Source organism: Gopherus evgoodei, chromosome 2 (assembly GCF_007399415.2).
Source record: "Gopherus evgoodei ecotype Sinaloan lineage chromosome 2, rGopEvg1_v1.p, whole genome shotgun sequence".
Lineage (NCBI taxonomy): Eukaryota > Metazoa > Chordata > Testudines > Testudinidae > Gopherus > Gopherus evgoodei.
Genome location: NC_044323.1, coordinates 186,663,499 through 186,679,256, shown reverse-complemented (window position 1 = coordinate 186,679,256; position 15,758 = coordinate 186,663,499). Strand labels below are relative to the sequence as shown.

The window sequence follows — 15,758 nt, the reverse complement described above, 5'->3', positions numbered from 1 at the left end:
ATCTGATGAGGCAGAGGGAATCCTCCACACTTGAACTCCGCTTGTCCCCTCAAGGGCTACCAAGGGAAGAGAGAGCTAGAGTGAGGGGCACAGCCTTGAGAAGGGTGGTTGTTTTCTACCTGAGCTGCACTCTGTGCTTTATTTATTGGGTAAAGAACAATGGTGATTTAGAATCCTGTGCCAAGTCTACCTGTATTTTACATGCTACACCTATCTCATGCTCTTGAACGATTAACCTGTGCAGAGCCGTCCTTAGGCATAGACAGAATAGGCAGCCACGTAGCGCCTCACTCTGCAGGCAGCCCAGACAGTGTAGAAGCAGGGCTGCTGTGTCCTAGAGAGAGCCGAATGCAGCCCAGTCTGAGGAATGGGATTGGCTGCTGGGGTCTCTGGGAAGGGGAAGAGGTAGGGGTTGGGAAAGGAGCTCACCTGTGAGTGTGACTCTTTCCCCCCGGCTGAGGTGAGGTGAGGCAGGCTCTGTGGCTCTGGAACCAGAATCCTTTGTTGTCCCCCATAACATCCATTCTTCTCCCCCCCACCCCACGGAGCACCCCCTCCTTTCTCCCTCCTCCCCAGGAGCACCCCTCTCTCTCTCCTCCCTCCCCTCCATCAGGGCTGGGTTGGGTGAGGTGCTGGGGGATAGGTGGGGGGAGGGCTGGCTGGCTGCCTGCTGAGGAATGAAAGTGAAAGTAACTCACATCCTCGGCAGGCAGCCAGGATTGAAATGTCACACAGGGCTTGGTTGGGGTTAGCCAGATGTGTGAAAAATCAGGATAGGGGATTGGGGTAGGGTGAGCAGATATCCCTATTTTATAGGGACAGTCCCAATTTTGGGGTCTTTTTCTTATATAGTCTCCTTTTACCCCCTCACCCCTACCCATCCCTGTCCTGATTTTTCACACTTTCTGTCTGGTCACTCTAGGGGGTAATTGGTGCCTATATAAGACAAAGCCTCAAATATCGGGACTGGCCCTATAAAATCAGGACATCTGGATCTGGCCACCCTAGCTGGGGAGCGCCTCTCCCCTGGGCTGGCAGCTGCCAGCAATCCATCTCATCCGGGGGGAGCTGCACAGGGCAGGATGACCTGCTGTGGCTCCGTGGGTGTCCCGTCCCTGAGATCAGATGCTGTGCTAACTTCACCATGGTCCGTAAGGCTGGTGGTGGTGCCCATTGGCGTGTGATTGGACCTGAGGGTTTGCTGCTGCTGTTGCCACTCTGCACCCCAAGAGGTGGATTTTGGGGTCCTGCAGTTTTCTACCTATCTCCTCCTCTACTGCAGCTGTTGGACCAGCAGGCTGGGGGGTGAGCCAAGCATGAAAGCAGTACTGTGTTGCCATTTAGATTGTCATTTAACAACTTTGTTTGCCAAAAATTCTTGCTAACAATCCTGAATCCAATTTCAATATTTTTTTAAATCAATATCTTAGCCAAAAACAGAAAATTAAGTTGTTGACAATTATTAGTGACAGGTTTGGTTTGAGGCAGGGAGTGGGCCAGATTTCATCAGAGAAACAAAAAAAGTTGACTGACTTTCCTATATCCTGTTACTCCTGATAAGAGCCCTCCAACAACTGTAATATGCTCATCTCCTTACTAGTGTATAAAGCAGGGGTCGGCAATCTACGGCACACGTGTCAAAGGTGGCAGGGGAGCTGATTTTTGATGGTATGCATCAGCAGGCTGAGCAGCTCAGCCCATCACTGCTCTGGGGTTCCGGCTGCTGCCCTATTGCCAGCTGGGATACCAGCCATCGGCCCCACTCAGCACCTGCTGCTGGCCTGGGGACCCCCAAGGAACCCCAGGCTGGCAGTGGGCTGAGCAGGCCAGCTGAACCACTCAACCTGCTGTCAGCCTGGGGTTCCATTCACTCAGCTGGCAGCAGGCTGAGTGAGCTGGTGGTGGGCTGAGCAGGGCTGGTGGGGGGTTGAGTGGCTCAGTCTGCTGCCAGTCTGGGGTGCCAGCAGCACTCAGCCTACTGCTACTCCGGGGTTCCGGCTGCCAGCCCCTTTCCAGTCAGGAGCTCAGCCACCAGCCCCACTCTGCCTCCTGGCAGCCTGGGTGAGCAGAATCCCAGGCTGGTAGCGGGCTGAGGGGGGGTTGGTGGCCGGGATCCTGGCTGGCAGGAGTTGGTGGTCAGAACCCCAGACCAGCAGCGGGCTGAGCAGGGCCTGGGATCCTTATCTAGGGTTCCAGCCACCAGCCCCGCTTAGCCCGCTGCCGGTTTGGGCTTTCATTTACTCAGCTGGCAGTGGCCTGAGCAGGACCGGTGGCCAAGACCTCAGATAATAACAATAGTTTATTTATATAATATAGACATAGAGAGAAACCTTCTACAAACATTAAAATATATTACTGGCACGAGAAACCTTAAATTACAGTGAACTTGGCACACCACTTCTGAAAGGTTGCTGACCCCTGGTATAGAGTGACCATATGTTGTACTAAGATTCTCCTGCTTTTTTTTTTTTCCCTGTGAGTCAGTATAATTTTGCCAGCCCAGAAGTTGGGCAGCCAATGTTTTACGTTTTCACAATGTTTTCTCCAACTTTCATAAAGTAAATACATAGTTAATATGAGTTAAAAAGGCCAGGGACACTTCTTTGTGAAGAATCTGTACAGCAGATCATGCTAGAGCTATGAAAATGTCAGTTTTTGATGGAACTTTAGAGGCAGTGATTGATCATGTATTTTATAATGTGAATGTGCTGCTATTGCTAATGTCTTTCCAAACAAAAATAAGGCACAACAGGACTTCTGTAACATTTCTGTGCTACCTTAATCTAGATGAGATGATTCTGTGCTGACTTCATTTTGGTCACTTTGTGCTTTACCTAGGAGTAAAACTAGGGTTATATTTTCCCACTGTTTGGAAACCCAGCTTATTAAACTGGATAATGCCATTGATCTATTTACAGTGTAAAGTTGATATAGAGTTGTAACTAACGTTAAGACTGATGCCCATTATACATTTAAAACTAAAAAGTGGCTTTGTAAAAATGACATGGGTTTCCAACTCTATTGTGTCTGTCTTCGCACTAGCTCAAGTTCACAGGCTCACGGCTATCCTATATTAGCTATTTTAAATAATATTTCTGATAATAACAATAATTTAAACAGTTATTTCTTTAAAAAACACCCTTATAAATGATGTCCTATCGAAAACAACCTTCTGGGTCACAAAAAAGAAAACGGAAAAATGAAATAGGATTAGCTGTAGAAGCACAGAAGGGTTCTATACTTAGTTTGTACATCATGAAAACAACGAAGTTGATCAAGATCATCATGTAACTTCCCAAGAAAATTTTTATGCAGATGAAGCTCAAGAAACGCAAGAACACACAGAACAATCATTTGAAACAGATGCAGACACAAAACAAGAAATTAAAACAGTTGAAACTGTACTAGCATGGGATATAGACGACATTGGCACATGGCCGCAATCTTTAAACAACGAATACCGTGCCATTATACTTGAGAAAGGCCCTGTGAGAATAAAAGGTCTTGTATATCCTAAAGACATTAGAGGTAGGAAATTCACAAAGAACAATTACTACAAAAGACTTTCTAATGGTGAAATTGTCAACAGATGGTGGCTTGTGTACTCTAAATGCAAGGATGCTGTATTTTGTTTCCCATGCAAGTTTTTCAATAGTTGCAATTTTAAGATAGCAACCATGGGTATTAATGATTGGAAAAATCTTAGTCACATATTACCACAACATGAAAAGGCACAATACCACATTGAAAGTATGCACAAATGGTGTGAGCTGAGTGTAAGGTTAAAAAAATCAGACAACTCTTGATGCCCAAAATCAAAGATTGCTGGAGTCAGAAAAGCAGCATTGGCGTCGTGTTCTTGAACGTCTATTATCTATTGTTGAATATCTATCAACAACCAACCTTGCTTTTAGAGGAAGCGTTCAGAAATTATTCCAGCCCCAAAGTGGAAATTTTTGGGGCCTTGTACAACTGCTGGGAAAATTTGACACAGTGATGAGTGAACATCTCCGAAGAGTAACTGAAAATGAAATACATGACCACTATTTGGGACCAAGAATTCAAAATGAACTGATCATGCTAATGAGTAATAAAGTGAGACACAAAATTGTTTCACTGGTTACTTTGGCAAAATATTTTGCCGTAATTCTAGATTGCACTCCGGACACAAGTCATCAAGAACAGATGTCATTAATAGTGAGATTTGTCGACATTAGTGATTCAGCACAGATTACAGTTAAGGAATTGTTTATCACATTTTTAGAAGTACAAGACACTATAGGTTTTGGACTTCTTCAAACTCTCCTTGATGAACTAAAACAAATGAGATTGTCCATAATGAACATTCGAGGACAAGCCTATGATAATGGCACCAATATGAAAGGATGCATTTCTGGTGTGCAAGCTAGATTGCTGAGAGAAAATCCACGAGCCTTTTTTGTTCCATGTGCATGCCACAGCCTTAATTTGATATTGTGTGATATGGCCAAGTCTTCTGTAGAAGCTATATCTTTTTTTGGTTTGCTACAACGCATTTACGTGCTCTTGTCAGCTTCCACTCAACGATGGCAAATATTCAAAGCACATGTCAATGGTATTACCGTTAAGCCTCTATCTGAGACACGCTGAGAAAGCAGAGTAGAAAGTGTAAAAACGTTGAGATATCAATCTGAGGACATTTATGAAGCATTGGTTGCTATTTCGGAAGAAGCCAGAGATCCAAAAGCTAAAAGTGAAGCACAGTTATTGGCCTCTGAAATATCCAGCTTCAAGTTTCTAACATCTGTCGTAATCTGGTATGACATTCTTGTTAAAATCTCAAGTGTAAGCAAAATAATGCAGAGTCCAATGATGCAGCTTGATTCAACACTTATGTTACTAAACAACACAAATACAGAGAACATGGATTCAAAGAAGCACAGGTTACAGCAAGAGAGCTTGCACAGGCACTCGGTGTAGAACCAAAATTTCCATGTGCGAATGTGACAAGTTTCAAGGAAAAAACGACAAATGGAATATGAAGGAGCAGATGAGCTCATAGACGATCCAGAAAAGAAATTTGAGGTTGAATTTTTTAATGTTGTGATGGATAAAGCAGTATCTGCTGTTGATGAAAGGTTTAATACCTTGCAAGTACACCATGAACAGTTTGGATTTTTGTATGACATAACTAAATTCAACAAAATAGGAAAACAAGAGCAACTAATGACAAAGTACAAGAACCTAGAGAGCCTTCTGAAGCACAGTGATGGTTTTGATTTAAATGGACTTGAACTGTATGAAGAATTGAGTACACTGTCAAGAATGTTGCCACATGCAAAATCGGTGAAGGACATTGTACAGTTTATTCATACCCGCAAACTTGTTGACATATAAATGTGTGCATTGCCACTCGTATTCTACTGACAATTCCTGTAACAGGAGCATCAGGAGAACGGAGTTTCTCAAAACTAAAGCTCATTAAAAACTATCTCCGCTCTACAATGAGTCAGGAATGCTTAACTGGTCTTGCTGTTCTTGCAATCGAACAAGACACAACTTTGTCTTTGTCATACGATGACATTATTACTGATTTTGCAGCCAAAAAAGCCAGAAAGATTGCTTTTAATTAAAAACAAATCTTTGTTTCAATACCTCTTCATATAAATTTCCAATAAAATTTTGATAAATTAAAAAAAATATATTATTTGCATCATTCTGTCATATCAGAATTTTTTCTATAGTGCTGCTTCTTTAGTGCTAGTCCATCAGCATTACAGTGTGCTTAATTAAGTTAAACTGGTTTTAATAACGTGAATGTGGCAAGTTTTCCAATACTGTAAGCTTATGTTTGTGTTGCTAAGAGCAGATCAGGCACAGGGGCACCAGTTTAATAATCTCGCCTAGGGCACCATAAATCCTAAGGCCGGCCCTGAACTTGTGGACCCAAAGCACCCACACGGCTGGAGTTCTGGGAGAGGGCGTGCTTAAGATATGGGAGAAGTCTGAGGGGCCAGCACTGGTCTCAAGTGCTGTACAGTTTGACCACATGGTCTCAGCTCTGAGGGAGTGCTGCTGGACAGAGGGTCTGCTCCCCGAGTGTATGCTGCCATACCTGGACCCTGTTCAGACCCCAGAGGCTTAAACCACATAGGATCCATTGGTTTGGCGAGTGGCCAAGAGGGATCGCTTGACTAGTTCTGTGACATGTAATGTAAAAATTGCTACATATAGACCTGCAATAATTATGCATAACTGCAATAATAAAACTAAGGTGATAAAATTTGCTCTGAGTGCCTATTGCTAAGGTATCTTAAAAAATGGGAGGTCATTTTTCAGCTAACAAAATGACTAGGTTTAAACTTTAATGCTGTTTGAGTGCACAAGTGCATGCACGCACACATGCTCCGAGAGCAAAATTTAGACCATGAGGTGAAGATTTTCAAAATTCCAGTGGGAGCTGCTGGGTGCTTTGCACTTCTGAAAGAAAGTCAGGCCACTTAGTTTGGTGCCCAAGATGGACTTCGGGGCGTATCTTTGAAAATCTTGACCTACGTTATATTTTAAGAATTGTGTACTCAGATACTGAAAGGCAGAGATATGATTCTCAGTTCAAACATGGACTCTAGTGACACAGTACAAAAAAGGAGACTCTGGCCTCTCCAAAGAGATTCTGCCAACTTTGATTTACACAAAACTACCAATATATTGATTGTATGGTTGCCAGAAATCCCTTATTTTTTTAAATCTCTGTACAAGAAGATTGGGAGTTGCTTAGTGCTGCAAAAAGCAGGAAGTAATACCCCTGCTGAATGCAGGCGAGTACTACCTATTAATAAAATAAATAAATAAATATCAGGGAGGAGGAGTGGGGCCAGGGTACTAAGAAAACAGTCACTTGTTTCTGAAATACAGCACTGGCAACCCTAGCCTTGATTCTTATGTTCCTATAGCATTCACAACAGCAAGCATTGCAACAAGAACCAACAAAAGCTGATCTTATTGTGAATTATTTGTATGTATTAGGACAAGCAAGCCTTTCTGTAAGAGTAGAAATAAAAATTAAGGCTGTCAAGGGATTAAAAAAATTCATTGTGATTGTTATTTTAATCTCACTGTTAAACATAATACCATTTATTTAAATATTTTTGATGTTTTCTATATTTTCAAATATATTTATTTCAATTACACCACAGAATACACAGTGCTCACTTTATATTATTTTGATTACAAATATTTGCACTGTAAAGATAAATTGAAAAATACTATTTCTTCTGTTTATCTCATAGAAGTACTGTAGTGCAATCTATATCATGAAAGTTGAATTTACAAATGTAGAATTATTATTTTAACATAACTCCCTTCAGCTGAGTGAGCCCTTGTTTGCAAGGGAGGATGCAGCAGGGGAGGAGAGACTAGTGCAGGGAGGCTGACCTTGCCAGGTCCCTGTTCTCTATGGCCGTGTTTCTCAAACTTTATGTGCAGGGGAACCCATTTGGACTTAAAAAAAAAATTGTTACTCCCTCTATCTTTAGCCCTGGGTGGCTCAAGGCTCCAGTCCTCTCCGCCCCGGCTCCTCCAGCCACTGGGGTTGCCAGTTTTGGTTGGATGTATTCCTGGAGGTTTCTTCAGGAGACAAAATCTTTAATTAAACATTAATCTTTAATTCCTAGAGAGTCCAGCCCAATCCTGGAGGGTTGGCAACCCTACCTGTCACCCATGGAGCTCTGGGCTCTGTGCTTCAATCTGTCCCCCTCCCGTCTGCCTGCGGAGCTGCAGGTTCAGCCTCCCTCCCCACCCAGAGGTATGGGACTAACATGTTAAATGTGTTAATTCTGCTCTCAGTTAATTGCAGGCATTAACTGTGATTAATTGACAGGCCTAATAAAAATACTGGTGCAAGTCAGATATATTAGGCCCGTGCCAGGCAATTTTATGTGGGCCACATGCCAGTTGCCAAGGAAGCTCACAGAATGCAGATTCTTGAATTTTCCCTGAGAAGGGGAGTCAGCTAAGAAATTCTGGGTGGCAGGCTTGCTTGCGGTGGATCTGAAGTTAGATCCTCATCCAATGCGTGCACAAAAAGATTCCAAGTTTAGCTTAACCACTTGGCTCAGTTGTTCCTCTAAGGGAGTGAATAGCAAGTCAGGCTGCAAGGCTGATTGCAGAGACTTCAAAGGAACAACTTGTTCAATTCTCAAGACAGACACAGAGCATAGACAAACCTAGCTTATGGTTTTAGTTAGAGATGTTTATTGGTTATAGTTCAACATAATTGTAGTTTGGCATTCCTGAATGCGTGTCAGTACATTTCTTTTGTATACCTAGAAATGCAGTTCAGTTAGCATTTCCTTGACTGATTTCTCCAACCTATAATATACCAAAAGGAGAGGGAACACAGTAGAATGTGACTCTGCCTTCAAAGCACACTACTCTGTATTAGAGGGATCCATACAAGGGTAACAGTATCTACACTAGCCCTGGAAAAATTTAAACATTTAGAAAAACAATGTTAATTATTTTTGTACTAGATTTAAAAAAACTGCATCAAACTGTATTGTATAGTCAATGGAGTGGTTAGAGATCAGAAGTTTTGTACAGTCTCGAATCAGCAAGATTACCATGGTCCTGTACTGTAATTACTAAAGAGTGTTATCTTAGAACCATTTGGACCAAAAGTTCTATTTTAATGGTATACTTGTGACTTTTCTGATCCAGAATGGGTTCAGTGACTATATGCCACTAAACTGGATATTTTTATGAAAACTAAACTTGTTAATGGGGCAGTCAACCTGAAATCTTGACAACTGAAAAAAGCTGAAAGTAATTTCAGGTTCTAAACCTGCCCCTGCTCATTATTCCGACTCCACCCCACCTATTTTTGTGGATTTACAATCACATTTTCCTATTTTCAGAATGAGTGTCTCTATCCTGCTGCTATGTGAAAAACACACAGAGGACAAGGGGAAATGACTAGGTCCCCAGTCCTACAAACATGCTCACATTGAACTTTATACACAACAGCAGTGCTATTAGTTTCTGTAACTTTGTTTCATAGTTTTGGCTTCAATGGGATTAGTCATGTGCTTAAAGTTCAGCACATGTGTAAGTGTCTGTAGAAATAAGGCTTAACTGATTTTACCCACAGAGTGCTATCAAATTCACAGAACAAACAATAGAGAAAAAGTTCCTAATCTCTTTCAGTTATAGCATCCTAAGCATGAGTGGCAGGTAGGGTGACTAGATGTCCCAATTTTATAGGGACAGTCCCAATTTTTGGGTCTCTCTCTTATATAGGCTCCTATTATCCCCCACCCCCAGTCCTGCTTTTTCACACTTGCTGTCTGGTCACCCTAGTGGCAGGTATCTTAGGTAAGGGTAGGCTTTGCCTTCCCAAACAGTCTAGCGTAGTCCCGCCCACACTCTACCCCCAGGCCAGGCCCCCTCTGTGGTTCTCAGAGGGCTCTGCATGGCTGGGCACCTGGCATTGGGAGCCGCGGTGGGGGTGCTCTGGTCTCCTGCAGGGGGGAGGTGCAGAAGGGGAGCAGATCTGGAGGGGCAGGCCATGGGCACAAGGGGGAGGGGCCGGGGTCTAGCCTCCCGCAACGGCCAGGTCACCAGCTGCCCATGATCCTAAGTGTTTCTTGTAATAATACTAGGTAACAAATTTCAGAGAAGTGTGATTTTTCAAACCGACTACATGCCTTTAACAATAGTGCATTTTTCCTGCTTTTTCCGTTAAGGTGTATTAGACATGTGTGGATAAATTTTCCAGGTGAAGAGGTTTAGATGGCAAGTCTCCTCCACCCCACCTCCCACATGTCTAAACCTGGAGGAAAAAAAAAATCACATGCCACCATTATTATTAAGCACTGGTAGCATGAGGTCTTCTGGGCAAGACATGAAATGAAGGACCCTTCCCCTGCCTGCTCTCCTAGAATGGGTTCCTGAAGCTCAAGGCTCTTTGTGACTACTTAAAAATGCAGCCAGCCCTTCCACATCACCTATCATCTGAGGTCGGGCTGCAAGAGTCTTTGTACCATAATTAATCCCCAGGAAACTCTACACAAGATAGATAATGAAATACTTTCAACTGGAACAAGCAGCAATTTATAACACAGGCTTTCAGGCCAGAAAGATCCCTTTCTTTAGGTACTTCGGTATAAGTTACGAACTGAAGAATTCCAGGAACCAACTGCTGCAGCGTTCAACACATTAACTTATCTGTGCTTCAGACAATTACCAGCAGTATCTGCCAAAGCAGACAGAAGATGACTTGGACTGTCTAGAAGACATGTAACTCAGAGCCACCTTCAGCACTGCCAAAAACAATTTGACTAAACTGCTGACCCAGTAGCAGCGACTCACCATTAAAGAAAATAGGCCTTTCCAAGGGCCATTTTTTTGGGAAAGAAAATCTGCAGCAGTTCACAAGTGAATTTAAATTTGCCATACTATATTTTAACAGTCATCTCTTCAGACAATTAAAATATTGTATTCCAAATTAAAATTGCATATGCCTAGTTGCAAGTCTTATTACTACAAATGTGGTCCCCGGGAAGCACTATTAACTTTAATGGCAATTCTCTGTTCCTGGCACATGATGAGTCATCCTCAAAGTAATTCAAAGGTCATCTCATTGAAGGTGGAAAGAGAAAAGGGGATCAAACAAATAATGACAGGGTATGACAAAGAGATGTGCAAGAAGGAGATACACAAGCAGAAAGCAAAAATAAGGCTAAAGGGAAATTAAAAATAAGGAATGCTGTGCCATTTGCTTAGAGGCGAGTATTCTGCACTGATATATAGACCTGGGTTCAATTCTCAGCCTCTGTCTCATTCTCCCAGGCTACAGGTGGTTGGAGTGCCTTTGACACAATGCTCTCAGGCCCTGGAGGAAGGAGCAGTACTTCAAATTGATCAAAAGAAGGATTATGGCAGCCTCTAAAGGAAATTCCTTCAATCCTCCCCAAGCTGGAAGGATGGGACTTTACAATGGAATTGGGGGGGAATAATTTAAAACATTTTAGGAAAAACAACCAGCTCTGTTAGTAGATCTTATTTCTTGCCTTTGGGCTCTGCTGTGCCGTGGGCTTCAGGTAAAAATGTCTGCACTCTGCTTACATTACATACTATACCGGTGGAGATGCTCCAATACAGAATTTCTGTAAGTTAAAATTTTGCTATGGTAGAAGCAGCCAATGAAAAATGGATCCCCAATAGCCCTGCATCATTCACTGCACACCATCCAACACATGTACTGAATGATTTGTGGATAATGGAAAAATAACAGCATGTGATAGGATAAATGCACTGTAGCATAACACATATGAACAAGGGGCCAGAGATAAAGTTGAGATGTATTAAGACAATAGCACTAGAATGTTCCCAATTGTTCATTAAGATACCAAAAGACACTTCTGCCAAATTTCACCTTTATTCCCTCAGACAATATAGCACCTGGGTGGTTCATATGTCAGAAGATTTTTTTTTTTTTAAATAATGAGAGAATTATATTCCCCCTCTTCTCATATTAAGAAAGAAAGAAAGAAAGAAAGAAAGAAAGAAAGAAAGAAAGAAAGAAAGAAAGAAAGAAAGAAAGAAAGAAAGAAAGAAAGAAAGAAAGAAAGGCCTAAACCCTATTCACTCAATACTTTCCAAAAAATCACTCTCAGCAGAGGCCAGGCCTGGAAAATGTTTGCATTTTATTTTTTTTCCATTTGCTTGTAACTTTTTGAAACTTTTATCTTATAATTTAAGAGCAGAGGCCAGGCCTGGAAAACTTAAATTATAAGATAAAAGTTTCAAAAAGTTACAAGCAAATGGAAAAAAAATAAAATGCAAACACTTAAGAAACCTTAACTACAGCTATTGTTACATATTCTAGCTATAATTTAGTTTACCTCAACATAATTCAAAATTCATCACCACATGAAACATGAATGGTAAAATAAGATCACTTTTTACTTGCAGGAGTAGAAAGCAAAAGCAGGAACCACACCTGGTGTAAAAAGGAGCTACATTGACTGACACAGGCTGAAGCTCTGGACTGAGAAAAGACATGTGGCTAGGCAGTTGAGGTGCATACAGAGAAAGAGAATGGTGGCTCCATTTCTCTGAACTCTCAGCCCTCAGGCAGGCCCTCTAGCCAGATCCACATGATACCTACCCCCTTCATTAAAAAAATCCTTGCTTGTTGCCCAGCTGCCAACAAATAACAACTGTTTGCTCTAACGCTATGGGAGATTACCAGGCACCTACTGCAGGATCATACTGAGGAAGAAGGGGATCTTTACATGAGCTGCAGTTGAGGCATTTGGGCCAGTTCTTCTATACTCTGATCTTGTTCATCTTTCTCTAGAACAGATATCTTATTATAAACATCTTCAGCATACATTGTATGTGTTGTGCTGCTCTATTAGCTTCAGAAGGGTACGGTCTATAGAAAGGCATCATGTAACTCTTAGGGATCTACTAGAATTTTATTTTTCCTTAGCATCCCTCTATTAAAGATCTGAGAGGCTTCTGTTAAAGTCCTACTTGAAAACCAGTTTCCAAAGTGAATTTAGCCACTTGAATCTACTAGTAAGTATTTGCAAAGGACAGAAGCTCCCAAACATACAACATTTCTAACTCAAAGTTCCTGATCTACACCAAGCTTTAGCCCACCAGCGTCTTCTCCATTTAGCTCCTTCACACCACATTTTTTACACTGTGAGCATTTCAGTCAGAAACTAGGGTCATAAACTTCTCCATTGGAAAGCATTTATACCTATTTGGACTGAATTATTCTGTTCAAGAGGTTATAATAATAAAGGAAGCTTACAAGCGTACTTCTTCCAAATCCTAGTATGTCAATGCCAGTTTGGAAAATCAGCTCACTATTTATCTTTGTTTGGCTCCTCTAGATTCTCAAATTTCTTGCTTTGAACCTATACTGAACAAACAAAAAAAACTTAATGTTACCTCACATTAGCATCAGGAAGAATATAAAAAATTTTTTACTTCTCATTTATTCCAACTTCAGATTCACAGCTGAATATAAATATTGTCAGAGTTTCAAACAGTATTAAAATGTTAAAATCCTGCCAAAGTTTGCAGTCTAGTTATATCCTGCCACAGAAAATTTGTTCTGTTTTTCTAATTTTATTAAATCTCTGGCAAGAACCAATCCAGCTCTTTACATTCATATACATACATCCATGATAGGGGATAAGTCTTGTTTCACTGTAGCCTAATCAAACTGGCCAACTCACTTTCTCTAGTGCCAAACATTTGCATCATCAGGAGTGTGCACAAAGGGGGAGCAAGCAGGGGCACAAAACTCCTCCAGCCCTGGCAGGAGCTGACAGCTCCTCCAACCCCAGGGATGCAGTGAGGAGAACGAGCTCCTCGGGCCCCAGAGTCATGGCGGGGGCACAGAATATGCCCCTCCAAAAGCAGTGAAATTTTAATTCATGTGCATGCCCCTGCACAACATATACCATCCCTCGATCATCCATTCCTGCTCAGCAGAATGGAACAGCAGAACTTTTCCTCCTCTTCTGGTGGCTGACTCAAACAAACAAACAAAAAACCTCAAACAAACAAACCACACATGCACGATCCTAATAGGGTCAAGGACTTTTTATTCAGGCTTTTCACCCTCTTGTACTCTACTAAAGATCCAATCCCATCCCCTCATTCTAGTGCAGACATATTTTAACAGCAATGTCCTGATTTCCAAAGAGATAGAAGGCAGAGGAACAAGCTATCTTGCCTCAGCACACTTAAGGAGCAAGTGACCCAAAACTTCTCTAACTGAGAGTCCTGCAATGTACTATGAGCTCCCATATGAGCCATCAGAAAAGTCAAACTTCAAATCATTTTTTCAAAGAGGAAGGACTTCCGTGAATGTCACATCCCACTCTCAACCCACCTATGATGACTCACTTCACCAGCTTAGCCTAGAGAAGGCCCAGAGCTTTGAAGAGCTGAATAAGAATAAGAACTGCCTTAAAGTTTTCTGATCAGCGTGTAGGCAGGGATAATGGCAAACAAGGATAGATGTGCTCAAAATGAAGTGCTACAAGCAATAACTGGGCTCGGTGTTCAGGATCAGATTAGAGGCCCAACACCTCCATTATCCAGCTATCTCAGTTCCGTTGCCCAAATGGTCTTTGCCAACCTTGTAGGATCAACACGACACTGAATTATTTCCCTCTGCCACCAGCCAGCTCTGCTTTTTGGCAAATCTGGCTCCCTATTCTAGTTAGAGAATCTATCCAAATAGTTAACACCTAATTTCTCAGAGTCGAATCTTGCAATATTAAAGAGGCTCATCCACAAGAATGATAATAGCCTTTTTCATCTTGGCTATTTCTGGCATGATGGTTAAGATTAATACTGATTTACCCTTAAATCAGTCTACTCTTCTGATGCAGCAGCCAATCTAGTCTACTAGACATGTGAAGGGTTCCCATTGGCTGCTGTACCTTCAACATGTTACATGTGTACTCATTCAGTGGATGGGATTTGTAAAAGTTTTTTTTTTTTAAATCTTTCACCTACCCAACATTTTTGTGAACCTCATTGTTATGCATTAGAAGAAAAAAATTAAGATAAAAAGTTAGAGAGAGAAAAAACAGGGCTTTAGTGCTACACATAGATAGGCCCTTTTGCTGGCAATAAGGCCTATGGTACAATGTGGTGGCTGGGAGTTGAGGACTCTTAGGGCTTGGCTACACTGGCACTTTACAGCGCAGCAACTTTCGTGCTCAGGGGTGTGAAAAAACACACCCTGAGCGCTGCAAGATACAGCGCTGTAAAGCCTCAGTGTAATCAGTGCCGCAGCGCTGGGGGCACAGCTCCCAGCACTGCAAGCTACACCCGTAAGGGATGTGGTTTACGTGCAGCGCTGGGAGAGCTCTCTCCCAGCGCTGGCGCTCCGACCACACTCACAGTCTGTCAGCCAAGGAAGAATTTTAAAAGAGCTGCATTGCAGCCCAATAGTATCATGCTCTCTCTGAAAGAGCTCCAGAAAGGAGCTGTGTTAAACAGAATAGGAAGGGCCATGCAGCCCCAAAACTATCCCTGTACATGGAAAAAAGGGAGGGATAATCGGGAGAAGATTAGACTGGCTCATCCTCTCTGCTGAATTCTAGCAGTCAGTGAGTCAAGGATGCCCATGACTCTCATTTCACTTCTAGAAAGTTTTGTTTATTTTAAACCTGTCTGGTAGGCCAAGCCCAATGCCTGTCCAACACCCTACACTTGTCTGAGATGGAAGTAATTTCGGCAGGCTGTGAGACTGCTGGGAGTCATGAAGTGTGGGAGCAAGGAAACTCATTCGTTTGAATGCTTAGTCTCCTTGCCCTAGGCTAGCTCTGCAACTCCCTGCTACCACAATGCTGAGTTTTAAAACATTTGTTTTGGAATATGAGCAACAAGTTATCCTTTCTGCTGAGTAGGTTAGCCTTCTAAGGTGCCAGCTTCTGTGGCCTTCTGGGGTTTGTGCTGGATCATGCTCATAAGCAATGAGACCCAACAGGCAGTGCATGTTTTGGTAATTATATCCTCTAGAGGTATTTATAGCAACAAGGCCAAAAGCTGAGTTACTTTAACCACCCAAGCAGCACCAAAAATCACACTGAAGTTCAAGGTCTAGAGTTTCTCCTGGCTAATCTGAAATATAGTTCAGCAATAAATAGGAGGCAAAAATTGTCCCCTTTATACACTGAATAGGCACTATTGCACAGGTATGACAACCAATCACAAAGCTCCATTTGCATCCAGCATTC

General features: G+C 42.2%; 1 long non-coding RNA gene across 4 annotated transcripts in view; it reads right to left on the bottom strand.

Moving 5' to 3' along the window:
* LOC115646562 overlaps positions 1–15,758 on the bottom strand; it is a 361,228-nt gene that overhangs the window by 225,046 nt on the left and 120,424 nt on the right. For 3 of the 4 annotated variants that reach the window (XR_003999061.1, XR_003999063.1, XR_003999064.1), the window contains one exon: positions 12,806–12,916. The exons of the other annotated variant lie outside the window; for it this stretch is intronic. This is a non-coding gene — a long non-coding RNA (uncharacterized LOC115646562). The remainder of the gene's footprint in view (positions 1–12,805; positions 12,917–15,758) is intronic. 4 annotated transcript variants of the gene reach the window in all.